The sequence below is a fragment of the Danio rerio genome, chromosome 1 (assembly GCF_049306965.1).
Source record: "Danio rerio strain Tuebingen ecotype United States chromosome 1, GRCz12tu, whole genome shotgun sequence".
Lineage (NCBI taxonomy): Eukaryota > Metazoa > Chordata > Actinopteri > Cypriniformes > Danionidae > Danio > Danio rerio.
In genome coordinates, this window is record NC_133176.1 from 16,366,097 (window position 1) to 16,382,399 (window position 16,303).

At 35.8% G+C, this 16,303-nt stretch overlaps 1 long non-coding RNA gene across 2 annotated transcripts in view; it reads left to right on the forward strand.

Annotated features, from left to right (window-relative positions):
* LOC141385534 (uncharacterized) overlaps positions 1-16,303 on the forward strand; it is a 172,111-nt gene that overhangs the window by 26,811 nt on the left and 128,997 nt on the right. The window lies entirely within an intron of this gene.

Consider the following 16,303-nt stretch of genomic DNA (forward strand, 5'->3'; position numbering starts at 1 on the left):
GCGAGGAGTCTTTGTAAACAGCTGGCTTTCATCAAAGGACTTTCATCTCTATCACTCAATCCATCCGCCCTCCGATCATTCATCCATCCAACCCCCTGCTCCTCCATACATCACACCGTCATTTTGTGTAGTTAAGTTGTTTTCCTGTTTTCGTCTCTCATATTTTCTCCCTCATTGTTCCTTTTTGTTTATCACATGAAATGGTATGATGAAATTTCTATTTTTTCTGGCTACCTTGAACTGACCTCAAAAGCAGCAGGCAAAGAAAAAGGCAATAGTTTAGCCATGAAGCTTTTCAGAGTAGTTATTGGTTCTTCCAGGCACAGCCAATCAATCTCTCTTTCTCTTTTTTTCCCACAGCCTTATTTCTGTCCTAAATGGGTGCAGCTCAGTACTGTGTTTCTTTAATGGTTTGTTTCTACAGAGCAGTAGGGTTTGGTACAGTACTGTACGGTACATATTTATTTCTGCTTCCATTTTCAGATACACCAATATAGCGAACTGTAAACCTGAAAAAATTATTCAATTTACTTAATTTTACGAACAAAGTTGAACATCACTAAATTTAAGTTGTTATTTTAAATTCAGTGTACCTAGGTCTGTCACAATAGTCAATATATAGATTTAATCGCACAACACATGTACATGTTCTTAATAATTTTTGGTAATGCAATATACAGTCACACTTTATTAGGTACATCTTCAGAACTGCCTTAATCCTGCATGGCATAGATTCAACAAGGTACTGGAAATATTCCTCTGAGATTTGTCGGCTGCACATCCATGATGTGAATCTCCCATTCCACTACATCCCAAAGGTGCTTTATTGGATAAACTTCTGGTTAATGTGGATGCCATTTCAGTAGAGTGAACTCATTGTCATGTTCAAGAAATCAGTCTGAGATGATTCGCACTTTATGACATGGCACGTTATCCTGCTGGAAGTAGGCATCAGAAGATGGGTACACTGTGGTCACAAAGGGATAGACATGGTCAGCAACAATACTCAGGTAGGCTGTGGTGTTGACGCAGCTCTCAATTGATACTAATGGGCCCAAAGTGTGCCAAGAAAAAATCCCCCACAGCATTACACCACCACCACTAGCCTGAACCATTGGTAGAAGTCAGGATGGATCTATGCTTTTATGTTGTTGACGCCAAATTCTGACCCTACCATCCGAATGATGGAAGAAAACTCGAAATTCATCAGAGCAGACAACGTTTTTTTGATCATCTATTGTCCAATTTTGATGAATCTGTAGGAATAATAGCCTTCATTCCCTGTTCTTGGCTGATAGGAGCGGCACCTGGTGTGGTCTTCTGCTGCTGTAGCCCATCTACCTCAAGGTTGGTTGTGTTGTTCAGAGATGCTCTTCTTAATAGCTCTGTTGTAACGAGTGGTTATTTGAGTTACTGTTGCATTTCTATCAGCTCAAACCAGTCTGGCCATTCTTTTCTGACCTCAACAAGGCATTTGTGCCCACAGAGCAGGCACTCAATGGATATTTTCTCTTTTTCAGACTATTCTCAGTAAATCCTAGAGATGGTTGTGTGTGAAAATCCCAGAAGATCAGTAGTTTCAGAAATACTCTGACCTGCCCGTCTGGCACCAACAACCATGCCATGTTCAAAGTCACTTAGATCACCTTTCTTCCCCATTCTGATGCTCAGTTTTAACTGCAGCAGATCATCTTGACCATGTCTACATGCCTAAAAGGCATTGAGTTGCACGGCCATGTGATTGGCTGGTTAGAAATTTGCGTTAACAAGCAGTTGGATAGGTGTAATAAATGGTAAAAAAGTTACAGGTGAGTTTATATGGCCCATACATAAAAACCAACTCTAGTCACATTTTAACTGATTGATGGATGCCTGATGACTGAAAAAAGATGTGTTACTTTTTCTTTTTATCTTGGAAATTTATGCAACACATACTATATTATTTTTTATTCGTTTAGGACATCCGTTTTCACATTCGGATTCCAATGCCTAATTATTAAATTGTTAAAGGGGTGGTCTGCTACAATATCATATTTTAAACTTTAGTTGATGTGTAATGTAGCTGTGTGAACATAACATCTCTGAATGTATAATGCTTAAAGATTAATTCAAATGGAGACTTTTCCTTTTACAAATGTAACTTAACAAAACTTAAAAAGAACGAAGATTGGGGACTCCTAAAAAATAAATCTGGGTTAGTGAGATCACAAACGATTCAGATTATGTGCATACACCATGTGCATACACCCCGCACAGTGAAGGGGCATGGCCAGAGGTCATAGCAGTGAAAGCTAAATTGCTGTCCAATTTCCACAGAGCTTGTCCTGTTTCTGTATTTGGACTCAAAGGACATGACATAAAAAGAGAAGTGCTTATATTTTAATTTTATTTATGTTTCAGAGAATAATAAAAAAGATATAGCTAGCACTGACAAAGTTCTCTCCCAGTTCAGTGCTGGATTTGACTAAAAACTCCTCAAAGAATAAGTAACTCCAACCAGAATAGACGAAACTGTGGATTGTGAGCCACAACCTGTTAGTGTGTTTATTTGTTAAAATTGATTTATTACATGCACAGTGTCTAGCATTATCAGTATGTTATAACGAGGATGTAAAGGATGTAAATAAGAACAAGAAAAAGAAAAGAAAAGAAGATTTTTATTATTATTAAAATTAATGGGTGAGCACTAGGCATGGGCCGGTATAGGATTCTGAGGATTCTGATACTTTTTTCCACTTTAAACTCAATATATTTTATTTTATGAAAGATTTATGATATTTTGGAGCAGTAAACATGTCAGGCTAAACATTTCAAATGAATCATTGACAGATTTTTTTTTTACAATTTAAAATGGCATCTTTGGATATCTTTTCTGCTGGAAATTTTGTTGTCCTAAAAAAAAAACAAAAAAAAAAAAACAGCATAACTAAACAAATCTTACACATACCTTAGGAACGGTATTCCAGAAAATGTTGGTGGTTTTAAAACCTTGACTTATTCAAACTGCGGTATACCTTAAAAACGGTTATCGTCCCATACCAAATGAGCACACATTGCTTTCTCATCTCTGATGCTATTATAGTGTCAAAATGGTCTTAACATGACAATAATATCGTTTATCACAATCAGTTTTGTTGCTATATATTGTACCACTAAAAATAGATATCATGATTGACCTGTGTGTCAATGTGACCGGCCACCTTTTTGGGAGCTTTTCGTTAGTGTACCTAACAGAACATTGTGGTACTAAAAGGGTAGACTTACTAATGAAGACTAGACTCGCTGATGAATGGTATCGGTTTACAGAGAAATGTTACTTGCACATGCAACAGACAAGGGAAATGCAACACAGGAAACAGCATTTTTATATAGCTGAAACACAACACCAATAATGGCGAGTGGCAGTGAACCATGCTGAAGCAAAGCATATCTTCTTCTAGTGACAAAAAGCCAACTGCCAAGAACTAAGGATCTTCTGTCTGCCCTCCAATTTTTTTCCGGAGCTGTTCACGTTGCATTTAAATATACTGTTTCCTCTCTTCATTTGTTTGTACTTAAATAATGAAGTAAACAATATGAAATAATGCATTTGAAAGACACAATATGTGAATGACTTGTATGAATGTTATGTTTTAAGTGAGCAAGAATGATGTTGATTGCAACTTTCTGACTTGCATCACACCTAAGTAGTGTACTGCTGGCATTGGAAACACAAGTTTAATCAGGTTGACTCGTATCAAATTGTACTTTGCTATATTGTACTGAAGTGTACTGCTTAGTGGAAATTATGCATAATTTTCTTTGGCCCTCCTCCACCCCAGAGCATGGACCCCACCCCATGATGTTCTATTTTCTAATTAAATCTATGTAATATAAAAACATAAATGAAGAAATGTACATTTTATATAATCAGAAGGTAATGTTAAGTTAGTTTCTTCAAACAGGGTCTTCTTCTATTCACTTCAAGTTCGATGACAAGGATGTAGCGCTTAAAAAAATAGTATTACTATTACTAATACTATTACTATTAAATACTCTTACTATTAAATAAAGGCAATTATTAAAAGTGTATAATTATTTCTGATCATTCAATTTATAGATGATACATTTATTTCTTATAATAAGTGAAATTGACACTGATGTCTTTGAGTGCAATTAAAATAGCTTTGATGAAAGGATATGGATATTAAGGCTTGGATTTTTTATGGATTTTTTAAATTTCCTAATAATTTTTATGTTTCCTAGATCTTTAAGGAGAGGTTCTTTCACCTTGGGTCCATCATACACTTAAAAATAGAAGGTTTTTATTAGGGATGCACTGATATGGATTTTTGGGCCCACTCTATAACCGATAACGCTTTAGATTTGGAGGCCGATAGCCGATATATAGGCAGATAAATATAAACGCTTCAAAATGTTATTTTTTCAAACAGTGAACCACTGATTTTATTTTTTAAAAGTTCATAAAAATTTGAACTGATCTTATGAACTGAATAGCATAAAAACCAAAAATGGGACTTAAAAAAATAAAATGAAATTAAAAGATCTAAGAACTGAAACCAGCTCAAATGTTCTTAAATAATATGTGTTACACTAATGTACAAATATGTAATGTCCGAAAATGTCTGTTTTGTCTTTTTTGAGAGGTGTTTTTGACAGTTCAGAGCCAACGTACAAGCGAAAAGCTAAATAAAGATAATATTACTTCAGAAAATGTGGTATAAATTCATCCCATTTGGCGTTTTATATTCTTTTGAGCACATGCTTCTTGTGAATCAGACAACCATTCTAAGTTCGTTCTTGCTGTCAAAGTGGGGAAAAAGAATCGATGAAAGGTTTATGATAAACCTTTGATACAACACCTGAGCATTGAGCACAGATGACCATATGACAAACACAGCACATAATATAAAGAGGGTTGAGAAGCCCTAGCACATAATATAAAGAGGGTTGAGAAGCCCTAAGCTTGATTCAGTGACTGGCACACCTCTTTACCCCTGCTTCTGTGAAGGCTTTGTCAGATCACTAGCATTACACGTGTGTGCATGTGGTGATAGCCATCACATGCGCTCGTTATAATCAATATGAAAATGACTATGAAACTGAATACGATCTTACACCAACACGTAGGAAAGGCGTTGATAATAACAAATAATCATATTAGATTACAAACAAACCAGCCAGTTTTAGCATAGCATGTTTGCATCACTGCTATAATGCTTACACCTTTAATATTTATTCCTGAGGCGATTTAAACCAAAATACACAACACTCTACCAGACATGTTTACAATAATACTGTAAGGTATATGGTTACTTACTGAGTTAACAACGCACAGCAATACTAAACAAAGAAAGGACAGACTTTGAAGCAATAAACAATGTGAGGAGGGCTTCATTATAGTGCACCGGACAAGTCGGAACAAGTTCGACCCAGGCATGCGTGAGGCAGGCAGTTCTGTACAATTACGTAATGTATCTGCTTAAACATATCGGCCTAATTATGATAACAGATTGATAACGATGACATTAAAAATAGATCTAGCCACCGATATATCGTGCATCCCTAATCTTTATTGCGATCATTGACTCCAGAAATGTAATAATTAAGTTTTGTTTATACAAAAGGTTTGTTGAAGTGAATAAAAGCGATATAATTTAGAGAATTAAAATGTTTTTCACTCAGAACTAAATTGTCTTTATAAAAACTGTTGAATTTAAGCAACCAAAAATTAGTCTTTTACATATTTCTCCAACAATCTTAATTTGGAACCCATATTTTTAAGAGAGTATTTGGGGTCTTTTGCATCAAAACCATTAGATGGGGATTTGGTATTTGCAAGTCTAGATGATATTATAGTGAGAGCACATTATCTTCCTTGACAGCGCTTTATTGGATAGAAATGTCTGTCTCCTACGTACAACATGAGTCATGGGTATTTTTGTACATTTTAAATGCGTCAGCTTGAGAGCTAAAACTTTATTTTACCAAGTTTTAGAAATCTACTTGCATATAGATGCCATCGCAGCTAAATAGTACATGCTGCAAAACTTGCGTCCTTTTATGAATAAATACTAAGTATGTTTGTGTGTGAGTGAGTGCTAGAATTGTGATGTGCTTTAGTGGGGAACATATGACTCACCGGGGTCTCAGATTAATGCCTGTCATCAGTAATGATTGCTGTATGTTTAAATGTATACTTGACTTTACATCTGTCCAACACCTCTCTGAACGCTGACGGGAAGTGGTCTCTCAGTGTGACTTCCAACAGCGTGACAGGCTTTAACACACAGAGCGAAAATTTCAGCTAATTTATTTCACTTCTAATATTTCATTACTCTGCATCACTGAATTATTAAAGCTCAGACCAGGGGACTGATGCAGATTTGTGAGGATTTAGAAGTGTGAATAAAAAATTGGTCCATCACCAACTGTGCTGTGTATGTCAAAGTGAAAGATGCACTCAACACATGCTGACAGAATTATAAATGTAAACTGTTCATTTCAATTTTAGACTTTGGACAAGATGTGAGACCAAAATAGGAAATTTGAACAAGACTGTAGACATGTTTAGATGAAGAAAATACACCAAGCGATGCAGACTTTACCTCTTTCATTTAATTAATGTTATTTCCGAGATTGAATTATAGTTGGATGCTGAATTTTGAGGATGGTTAATTCCAGGGCTGGTCTAATAGGTTTTGGAACAATTGAGTTGTCAGAACTGTCATTTGTCTTTTGTGCATGGTAGTGCACACCTATTGAAAATTATATGTTTGGAGGTATTTTATGTCCGTTTTTATGCAATGCAAAATGTTTGGTTGTGTGTGATGTATTATGCATTTCTCGTGATTTGTAAGCAGCGAGTTCTAGCAGGCTGAAATCCTCAGAAAAAAAGATACAAAAACGGTTATCAGAGCAGTATCTTTTCAAAAACTATCAAGGCTGATTGATGCTTTCAGATTTTTTTGAGTTATCTAACTATAAGAACAGCGTCTAACCTCAAACCACACTCAACAGATGTACAGTTGCAGTCAGAATTAATAGCTCCCTGAATTATTAGACCCCTGTTGATTTTCTTCCCCAATTTCTGTTTAACGGAGAGAAGATTTTTTTCAACACATTTCTAAACATAATAGTTTTAATAACTCATTTCTAATCACTGATTAATTTTATCTTTGCCGTGATGACAGTAAATAAAATTTTACTAGATATTTTTTGCGACACTTCTATACAGCTTGAAGTGACATTTAAAGGCTAAACTAGGTTAATTAGGTTAACTAGGCAGGTTAGGGTAATTAGGCAAGTTATTGTAGAAAAATGGTTTGTTCTGTAGCCTATCGGAAAAAAATAGCTTAAAGGGGCTAATAATTTTGTAACTAAAATGGTTTTAAAAGAATTTAAAAACGGCTTTTTTCTAGCCGAAATAACACAAATACTGTGACTTTCTCCTGAAGAAAAAATATTATCAGACATACTGTGAACATTTCCTTGCACTGTTAAACATAATTTAGAAAATATTTAGAAAGGAAACATAAATTCAAAGGGAGCTAATAATTCTGACCTGAACTGTAAGTTGAGTATGGAGCTAATAATCTGCCAAAACAATCTGAATTTGAGTTGTGTTAATTTAAATTATTAAATTATTGTAATTTAACAAGATTTTTTATATGCCCCTAAAAATAGTTTTGAATTTGAATTTCTTATTTGAGTTTGAATTTCTTAATTTTAATTTCATAACTTGAATATTGAAAATCTGAAATTAAGACAACTGAATTTTTCAAGGCTGAATTTTTTATAGACGTATTTTCAAACTTCAGATTTCTTTGTGTTCTGAATTCCAAGATTGCCGATATCCAGTTTGTAAAAATACAGCTTCAAAAAATACAGCTTTAAAAGATGAGGAAATTTAGAACATCAAATTCAATATTTTAAAATTTAAAACCAGATATTCAGATTTTGAAATTCAGATTCTGCAAAAAGTAGGTGAGGGTTCATCAACAGGGAAGAGTAGACTATTTGAAGTTTAAAAATATGCTTATAAAAAAAAAAATTCAGCCTTGATAAATTCAGCTGTCTTAAATTTCAGATGTTCAATATTCAAGTTATGAAATTCAAATTCAAATAAGAAATTAAAATTCAGAACAAATTTCTACAGGATATAAAAATTCAGATTTATTTAATTACAATTGTCAATAATTCATATTATTACAATTCAAATTCAAATTATTCCAATTCAAAAAGATAGTTTTGACATAGTATTAGCTCCATAGTAGAGCTCTATCACCACTGCAACAAGTAAATATCCATAAATGAGCAGTTTTTTGTATTTTGTAATTTATGCTTTTATTTTCCCATTTATTTATGCTTTTGAATTGCATTATGGAACTGTGATTGCACTTCCAACAACTTTTCGCCTTAATGTTAATTAAAAAACTGGCTTTTATTAACATTTTATTGTTGTATGTTGTATATTATATATGTTGTATATTATGGCTCAAAAACCTTGTAATAAACTGTCAGTAAATTTCCTGTTATTTTACAGATTTATTTTTTTATATATTATTTCTTAAACATTATATTATTTCAAGCTCCTAGTGATGGGTCATTCTTGAATGATACGTTTGTCCTTTTGTATGTAGGGAGTGAATCATTCATTTGCACACACGCATATTTGTGCAGGTGGAGTAGAGGATTAGTTTCTTTTTCAAATATTCTATCGGGTTTGAGTCATTCGTTCATCATGTGAAAAACAGAAGCCAATCATATTAATTTAGAGCTGGAAAAAAAGATTTGATCTGTTAATTTCTCCAGCCCTCTGGTTTGAGTCATTTCTTTTTACGTCTGCCACAACCTAGGCTCATTCTGAAAATGTACCTCTATATACACTTCTGGAGAGCGCCAAATACATCACAGAAGCTACATTTTTTTTTTTTTTGCAGTTTTCGAGAATCCACCAGAGGCAGCTGTGTACACTTTTTGAGATCTCAAATCTCTCTCGCTAGTGCCATTTGCGCCTGTTATTCTCATGTAAACCCACCAGAGGCTGCTGTCGACTGACTATTTGACTGACTGACCAATCGACTGACCCACCCTCCTCTTTCCCTAAACCCAAACAATTGTATTGATTGACCTAAAAAAATCAGAAGACATGAAAGGTGAACTAACCATGGTTCATTTCAGCTCAGACTGTGTCCATTGGTTAAGATTATGTGGGACTGTCTGTGTGACGTGAACAAACCACTGAAAATTGAAGACCTGTCAGAAGAGATGAGCTGACATTATCACAGACAAAACACCAGGTAAACCAGAAATGAACATTTTCTCTTTCTTATAGCATTCTAGTTATGATTTGTTTGTTGTTTGATCAACGTCTAGTGTAGTTTGTAGAAGAGTTTGAAAGCAACTAGTAACATTTTAATAACATTTTAGAACAAAAGAAAGAAAAAAAATTGAGACTCAAAGGTCAGAGTTAGTAAAATGATCCAACCTTTCCATCTCTACAAGCTACTAAAAATTTCAATTAAAGTCCCTTTGTTAAACTGTAGAGTTGAATTTTCAAAATCGAAAGGTGACAGAGCAAGTGTTATAATGCAATTCACAACCGTAAATAAACGGAAACCACTTGAGAATCACAAAATACAGAAGCTGTTAATTAACTGATATTTTTTACAGTGAAGGGTTGCTGCAGGGCATGCCATTGTTAAAGATTTATTCCAGACATTGAATGTCAGGGAATTATTATAGATATTTTTGTCATAATCATGGAATACCAGTGTTTTTATTTATTTTTTTTGCCACTTATAATTGTCTATTTAATTAAACATTTCTATATTTGTGCCATGCTGTTTGCTTGATACTTGATGCCTATTGTTATGGTTAGGCTATTTTCAGTTTCATTTGCATTAACAGGCAGTCACTCAATTCATTTACCAGACTGAACCTGTTAACTAAGCCTAACATGGCTGGAAAATGTCAATTTTAAGAGCTTTGGCTTCAAAATGACCCTTTTAAAGATGGTGTTTAAAGTAGACGACAGAAAAGAAAAATGTAAAGTTTGTAAAACTATTGACATGAAAAATGAAAGAGGGAGCACTTCACAGTCTCGTAAACAGTAATTCATAAATTATCCATAATGACATGCAAAGTTATATTGAAGCTGAAACCATACACGCATTGTTATATTCATTTTAATAGTTAAATGTTCATTTATTAATATTTAAGCACAACAGTGGCCTGTTGTTCCATGCATTGATGTCATGGAAATTCAGCTTTTTAGTCAGTGAATGTCAGGGAAATGTCAAGGAATATAAAATCTGGCTTAAAGTGGGAACCCTGCCAGCAATATGAAACACTTTATCTGTACTTGACTAGTTTGGATCTTTGTCCTTTTTTTGACCATTGAAAACATTAAGCTGAAGATGACAAAGCTGACTTTGGTCATTAATCTGACCGTTATCAGAACTCATCATTGACTGTTGCTGCTTTGCATTTCATAGACTGACTAAATCCAAACATTTCAAGCAAATTGTAGTATTGACTGTTTTGTGTGACTTTTTGAGCATTCATTTTTTTTGCCCTCTTGTAAAATAGATTTCACATTGATTTTTACATCATAATTCTCCAGATAACCAATTTATCAAGAACTGTTGATGATAAAAGAGCAGACATTCTTAGCTTCTTTGATTCAAAGGCACATAATTGTTCAGACATAATTTGTAGATATTTCAGTATTTCTGTATTAGCCACAACACTGCTTGTTCTCAAACTTTTTATTAACAGAAACTAAGTGTTTTTGTATTCAATTAATTAAACATTGATTAGTTTGTGATCATAAGAAACAAGATTTTTCTTTCTGTATTGTTTTTTTTTTCAATAAAAATAATTATAGATGGATGCTTCACCCCCTCTTGCCTATTTATCATTCATTCATTTACTTTTCACTTGGTCCCTTTATTAATCTGGGGTCGCCACAGTGGAATGAACCGCCAACTTATCTAGCATATTTTTATCTAGCAGATGCCCTTTCAGCTGCAACCCATCACTGGGAAACACCCAAACACTCTCATTCACACACATACACTATGGACAATTCAGCTTACCCAATTCACCTATAAAGCATGTCTTTGGACTTGTTGGAGGAACCAGAACACTTGGAGGAAACCCACATGAACACTGGGAGAACATGCAAACTCCATACAGAAATGCCAACAATCCTAGCCGAGGCTCGAACCAGTGACCTTCGTGCTGTAAGGCTATCGTGCTACCCACTGCGCCTCTGTGATACCTGACTATTTATACCGTTTCTTTAAAAGTATGTACTTTTTGTGTAGTAAAACATACTTTAGAGTGTGTAACAGAAAAGTATGCTAGCTTTGGGGCATACTACATCCTCATGAACAGACCATCATGTTGCCTAGTTACGTGCCCTGTCAATCATCCTGACACATCATCCTTATTTCTTTCTTATTTAATTTTCTACTATATTGGAAAAGCAGCAGCATGTTAATCTGCCATTTACAGAGAAATCACCTCAGGTCTAATAATATATTCAGAAGTTAACGGCGAAACGTCTTTATAAAAGTTCACATTGCTTTTGCAGATTAAATATAATGTGCAAAACATTATTTCAATATATTTCAGTAGGTTAAATGTTAATTGGGTGGCACGGCTCAGTGGTTGGCACTGTTGCCTCACAGCAAGAAGGTCGCTGGTTTGAGTCTCGGCTGGGCCAGGAGGCGTTTCTGTGTGAAGTTTGCATGTTCTCCCCTTGTTCATGTGGGTTTCCTCCGGGTGCTCCGGTTTTCCCCCACAATCCAAAGACATGCAGTATATGTGACTTGGGTAAAGGAAATTGGCCAAAGTGTAAGTGTGTGACTGTGAATGCGAGATGTGTATGGGTGTTCCCCAGTACTTGGTTACAGACAGAAGGGCATCCACTGTGTAAAACATATGACACAATAGTTGGCAGTTCATTCTGCTGTGGAATTATCATTCCTGATAAATAATGGACAGAGCTGAAGGAAAATTAATGAATGTATGTTAATTAACAATCATTGAAAGATCTTAACCTAAGCCTCTTCTGCCATATTTGTAGTTTTTTTACCCACATTTGTAGTTCTAATTTTATTCATATATGAAAGTAAGTGTGTATCCACATTTGAAATAGCCTAATACTCACCACATACTATTTTCATATACTATGTAGAAGGAAAGTACATGATTTTGGGTGCAGCCTGGATCTTTACACTTAAGATCAAGATTTAATTTTGAAAAGGTAGCCCTATATACATTGCTGGAGAACATGAATTATGTAACCAGATATATGTATGGCTGCATTTCGTCTTTTAAAGCCAACACTACGGGGCGGTATGACGCAGTTCCTTTTCACGCTAGTAGCTGACAGATTATCTCCGTATGGACAGCTTTCCCGCTGTTACCAGATTGTCCAGTGGATCGCAGCATTTGTCGGTGGACTTGAGACGCAGAGAGGAGTTGACTGTGATGGATGGGTTAGAGTCTGGCCAAGAATGGTTCCAGAAAGCAGGTAAGATAACAAAAATTATTTAAAGTAAATAACAGGGTTGAGAATGTGGTAAATATCAGTGGTCTTTTTTCCTGGAATGCTTTTCAAAACGCTGTCGGTTGGGTCTAAGGAAGTGGGTGGTTGCTGGTCAATTCGGTGCTTTAAAAAACACTATCGGTTAGGTTTAGGAAAGGAGGTGAGTGGGGTTATTGGTTGGTTGGTTAGTCAGTCGGTCAGTTGACAGTGGCCTCTGGTGGATTTACGCAAGAACAGCAAGTGCAAAAGGCACTCGTGAGATAAATTGTAGACACAGTGGCCACAAAACAAAACAACGAAAACAAAAACTACAAACACTATTTTGTACTCTCCAGAAATGTATACAGGAGTATGTTTTCAGAGTGAGCCAGGGTTGGAAATTGTAGTCCATCCGAGAATTGTTTTTCAAGAAACTTTTTTCCAAAACTATTAATTGAATAAAAGGAACGTTTATAGTCATCTCAACTTAAAATATTAGTTTCAACTTTGTATAACTTTGTATGAAATAAGTTGAAACCAGATTAATTGATTATTATTAGTTAAAGTAACATAAAAACATTAGTTTTCATGATTTTTTTGTCAGAATTTTTTACATTGTATGATTTTGGACAAACTAATTCTGTCTTTAAATACTATTTATGATGTATAGTATTAGAATTGGAACCCAGTTTATTTATTTACTTTTGTGTAAAGGCACAGCTTTGTTTTGCAGCATAAATGTTGTTACAGCTAGCTATATTTGATCCCGCTGCTCCAGTTACACTTGTATTTCACTTACACATGGCTTGTGCGGATGGTATAAAATGGCCTTTTATGATACGGTTTCAGTGGACGTGAGGCTGCGGTTGTAGTTGTGTGAGGAGGAGGGCTTTCGAGCGCCTCAGCATTAGCAGAGGTAATGATGCAGCGTTTCTGCCGTTTGTTTGAGCGAGAGTCCTGACCTCACAGCTTGGGTCCTTTGAGACTCCGCTGCCCCGTTACCGTAAGCTAACTCAGCACATCCAACGCTCGGCCCCCACCACACGGAGAGAGCGACTGAGAGGGAAGATAGAGATAGGAGAAGAGAGAGGAGGAGGAGGAGGAGGAGGGAAAAAAAATCCCAACACATGCACTTTTCCCCAAGTCCTATACCTTAGTCTCTGCCGTGCCTCTTAATCCTCTGCGTCAACCCTGACTTGCATTCCAGGCACGATCGAATGTGCGGCGTAACCTCTGCAGGTAATCATGGAGGAAGATGAGGAAAAAGTGCAACCCTTAGGCGATTCTAGACCTTATTTAGGGGGACTGTCTCTATTTTCAGACCCCCCCACTCTCTTAATCTGCGATTAACAGAGCTGTCAGCGCCCTTAAAAATCTGACAATGTGATTTCGCTTCATGTTTGCTGAAAATCAGCAGCTACAGAGGGTTATTTCGCTCAGAATTATCCTCTTATCAGTCTTTAAAAAGTTTTTATTTTTTTCATTTATTAGATTAAATGTTATCATTCCTTGTGGTGAGGGGTGGGTAAGGTGTAGGCGAAAAAAGCACAGTTAAATGACAAAAGAAAGTGCAACCAAATATGCCACCGTCACTGATATACATCAACTGATGAACAGATGTTGCTTTAATTGGTTTATTAAAAAATGTTAGTCGAGCAAGATTTGAACTTTTGACTTTCTCGCGCTTGAAGAAAGAAATATTCCTTTGGGCAGCTGAGTTTCACATTCAGACTGAGCCCTGCAAGACTAGAATCAAAGAATCATCCTTGATTAGATGTTTAAGGAGCAATAAAAAAGGTTTAATTTAGTTTTCAAATATTAAAGAACCCCTATTTTGCATTGTTAAAGGTCATATTTTGGTTTGGGAGGTCTCTAACAACAGGCTGATATGCATGCAAGGTGAAAAATATGGATTTATTTTACCTAATCATGCCAACGACTCTCATATGATTCGCTCAGCAATTCATTTATTCCCAAACCCCTTCTTAGCACGGAGCTAATCTGCACTGATTGGACCGATGACCCAGACTGTTGTGATTGGTCAACTGTGTTCAGCGCTAGATGGAGAGAAACGCCCATCACGACTATGAAGTAGCAGAGAGTAAGTGAGAGCCCAGTGTAGTAATGCAGATAAACACCAGCATGTTACTCTACTCTTAAACCTAAACCCAAGTAAAATGAACAACACACATTCAGTACTAATCTACACAGTGGCAGAAGTTGAACTATTTTGAAAATTGATTGCGTGTATAAACAGCTGATGGTGGCTATAGCAAAGGCAAACAGCAGAGGATCAGTAACACATTTAAATTGGCAAATAAATGTTATTTACACTTGGTTCATATGAACTGCAACAGTTACTGATGAAGTCCCTGTCAAAGTCTGACAAAGTCCCATACAGAATAGTCTCTGCTGCTCCGGCTGACAAATCCTGCATTGCACCATAGGTTATTTTATCAAAAATCAGAAAAGTGACAGGAACAAACACAGCACTAGGTTGGATATACTGTGGTATTGTTGTAAAAAAAACTTTAACCCTTTATTCCCCATCTGTCGGGGATCGTCATCTTTTACGTCATGATCAGTCTCATGACCACTAGTGTCTGAAGGGAAAGCGCGTTCACATATACTTTGTCTGGTATTTGGTGATGTACTGTATCACCATTGATGCGTTCAATCAAACCCAATTCAATTATTTAATGCGACTAAGTCGTCTATTTTGTTAAAGAATCAATCATTTTAAACTATTGTTTTTACACTGCTGTGTTATATACTACATGAAAGGTCATTTTCAAAGACTCATAATAGGGACTCTTTCATCAAATTAATTGCATAGCATACTAATTAATTGGTTGTTTTGATGCTTTTTGATAGTCAGAAAAAGGGGACTTTGTGTGTACCCAGATAGAAACCTGTGTTTAAAATCGAAAACGCATGGTACTCAGAGTGGCGCTTCTGGAGTCTGACCCCCTATACACTACAGACAGTTTTTAGCCTACTCAATTCACCTGTACCGCATGTCTTTTGACTTGTGGGGGAAACCGGAGCACCTGGAGGAAACCCACGCGAACACGGGGAGAACATGCAAACTCCCCACAGAAACTGACCCAGCCGAGGCTCGAACCAGCGACTTTCTAACTATGAGGCAAATGTGCTACCCACTCCGCCACCGTGCAGCCTCTTTGTTTTATTGCTTAGCTAAAAAAAAGCCAACTGAAATGTAATGTTTAATTAAACGTCAGAATTTAAAAATACAAAAACTGTCACTTGACAAAAAGGAATGCACAAGACTTCGGGGAGCAAATCAAGGCAAAGGCAGGAGCAGGTTTTCAGCATCGAACTCTATTGTGGTAGAAATGGGATTGTTTATGTTTTTACTGTTATAAGTTCATTATTAAATGTTAAAAATTTAACTGCATTAAAGCAACGTTTTCTACTTACTTTTAAATATTAGCAAATAAATTTAGAAATTAGCCATGGCAAATTAATGTAATATGGTGTGATATATTCGTTTTGATATCTATTTAGCCCACATCCCTCAGTCAAGTTTGGTTTTTGGCCCATTATAAGTTTGGGCACCTGTGGTCTAATCTGTCTTTTTGACAACTAGTCTAGTTTTGGGCTATTCGTAAATGTCTATTAGATTTTCACTGACAGCCCAAGTTTAGCCTTGTTTTAGCCAAGCTGTCTATGTTTAGATGTCTATTAGACGTCTATTAAACATATAATTGTTTGCTTGGTATGTATGTCAATGGTTATTGT